Source organism: Peromyscus maniculatus, chromosome 5 (genome assembly GCF_049852395.1).
Source record: "Peromyscus maniculatus bairdii isolate BWxNUB_F1_BW_parent chromosome 5, HU_Pman_BW_mat_3.1, whole genome shotgun sequence".
In the NCBI taxonomy this organism is placed as follows: domain Eukaryota; kingdom Metazoa; phylum Chordata; class Mammalia; order Rodentia; family Cricetidae; genus Peromyscus; species Peromyscus maniculatus.
The window spans coordinates 27,828,218-27,830,600 of record NC_134856.1 but is presented as its reverse complement, the minus strand read 5'-3'; the positions used below and the strand labels follow the sequence as shown (position 1 = coordinate 27,830,600).

General features: G+C 46.9%; 1 pseudogene; it reads right to left on the bottom strand.

Annotated features, from left to right (window-relative positions):
* Positions 1–1,415: 1,415 nt before the first annotated feature.
* LOC102921289 (small ribosomal subunit protein uS12 pseudogene) lies at positions 1,416–1,823 on the bottom strand (annotated as a pseudogene).
* Positions 1,824–2,383: the final 560 nt, after the last annotated feature.

The window sequence follows — 2,383 nt, the reverse complement described above, 5'->3', positions numbered from 1 at the left end:
TTCATAATGTCTATTTTCCTCAGTCTTCATGAAAGTCTATTCACAAGAAGTCTATAGTCAAAGTATGACACTGATATGAGTTGGTTTTAATACAGTCCACTCAACTATTAATACCACTTGAGCAATCTTACAGATAGGGAGCAATCAATTGTAATGTGACAAGCCTATCATTTTTTATAACCATTGGCCCATGCCAACCTGAAAAAAATTTGCAAGTTCATAAAGGTACAGCATATATTTCTACTAATAACATTTTTTTCTGTGTTTATGAAAACAGAGGAGATCGAGAATAGAACTGGAGGGGCTGGAGAGATGGCTCAGAGGTTAAGAGCACTGATTGTTTTTCCAGAGGACCGAGTTCAATTTCCAGCACCCACATGGCAGCTCACAGCAATCTGTAACTCCAGTTCCAGGGGGTCTGACATCTTCACACAGACATACATGAGAGCAAATCACACACACACACACACACACACTGGAGTGGGTGGAGAGGTAGCTCAATGGTTAAGAGCACTGGCTTCTCTCCCAAAGGACATAGGTTCAATTTCCAGCACCCACATGACAGTTCACAACTGTCTATAACTCAAGTCTTGGGGATCTAATGCCCTCTTCTGGCCTCCAAGGGTACCAGACACACATTTGGTGCAAGACATATACACTGACCAAACACCCACGCACATAAAAATAAACTACAAACAACAAGAGCAGAACGGGGCTGACTGGGCAGGAAGCACAAGCAGAGGCTATAAGGCTCATTGTCCCGATGGAAGGGCTAGTCTGGAGACAGTCGAGGCAGGGGACGGGCCAGCTCCTCAGCTGCAGCAAGAGCACATTTATGTTGTTGAAGAACGGGCAGGACTCCAGGAAAGTGAGACAAGTCCTAGTGCAACAGAGCTCGCTGCTGCTGCTGCTGCTGCTGCTGCTGCTGCTGCTGCTGCTGCTGCTGCTGCTGGAGAGTTGCTTGAATGGAGACATCCTGCTGCATGTCACACTTGTCCACAGAAGCATGCGTTTGTTCACACTCACACACAGAAGAATGTGTCGATTGACATGAACCCCAGGCTCCAGCTCTCAGAATCTCGTATCACTTTTGTGGCCTCATGGTTTAACTTTTACACAAATTCTGCATTCAGCTGGTGGTGGCCCCAGAATCTTCTGAAGGGGACAGAATGCAAAGGATTTTTATTGAGGTCAAAAGTAAGATATGCATTTTGTGGTCTCCCTTTTGGATGATGAGGAATATTGCCTTAGAATCATAACTTAGGTGTTCTACAATGTGCCAAAAGCCCGAGAATATAGATTTTATAAATTGTCCCAACAAAATTAGCATGTGCCTGGTAATGCCTTTATGGGTTTTTTGTCTGTTTGTTTGTTTAGAATATGAAAATTTATTACTGTATTTCCACTGTCAAAATTTATGATCTTGGTCTTTCCTTCTTGCCTTTATACAGGGCCAAAAGGGACACATTGGCTACTTTGACAACCTTAAAGCAGACTCCAGGAAATCACCTACAGCATGATCTTTTCCACCAAATCCAGCAACCAGAACCTCATCAATTTCCTCAATGAAGTTCAAGCAGCCATCACTGGGCACGGAAGCTGTGATCTACTTGCCGTTCTTGAGGGGCCGCACCCTGACACACTCCCTGTCAGCAGATTTGGCTTCAACCCCCTTTTTGAGCACAATCCCTTCGTACCAGAGGCACCTCCAAACAGACTGGCCTTCAGGACTGTGCTCAAGTGGGCTTTCTTGTACTGTCTCACGCCACTTCTGGTCCCGTCGGTGACTGCGGAGCCGTACTGAGACCACGACGCTTGCCCATCCTGCCGGCGCCCGGGCCGGAAGCTTTGTGTTCTTCATTATTTCTCCCTCGAACTATTCCGGCTACTAAATGGGCGCAAGCACTTTTTATTGTTCTGTTGTTTGTTTGTTGAGACGGCGTTCTCTGTGTAGCCCTGGCTATCCTGGAACTCGCTCTGTAGACCAGGCTGACCTCGAACTCACAGAGATTCACCTGCCTCTGCCTCCCCAGTGCTGGGATTAAAGGCGTGCGCCACCACCGCCCGGTGCCAGCTCTTCATTTAAATTATTTTGAGCCTTATCTCTTCCAAAAACTGCATCACAATAAGAACTGCTTATCACCTGGCCGTGGTAATAACACGCCTTTAGTCCCAGCACTCGGAGGCAGAGGCAGGTGGATCTCTGAGTTTGAAGCCAGCCTGGTCTACAAATCAAGTTCCAGGACAGCCAGGGCTACACAGAGAAACCCTGTCTTGAAAAAAAGGGGGGTGGAGAAAGAAAGAAAGAGAGAGAGAGAGAGAGAGAGAGAGAGAGAGAGAGAGAGAGAGAGAGAGAGAAGAGGAGGAGGAGGAGGAGGAGGAG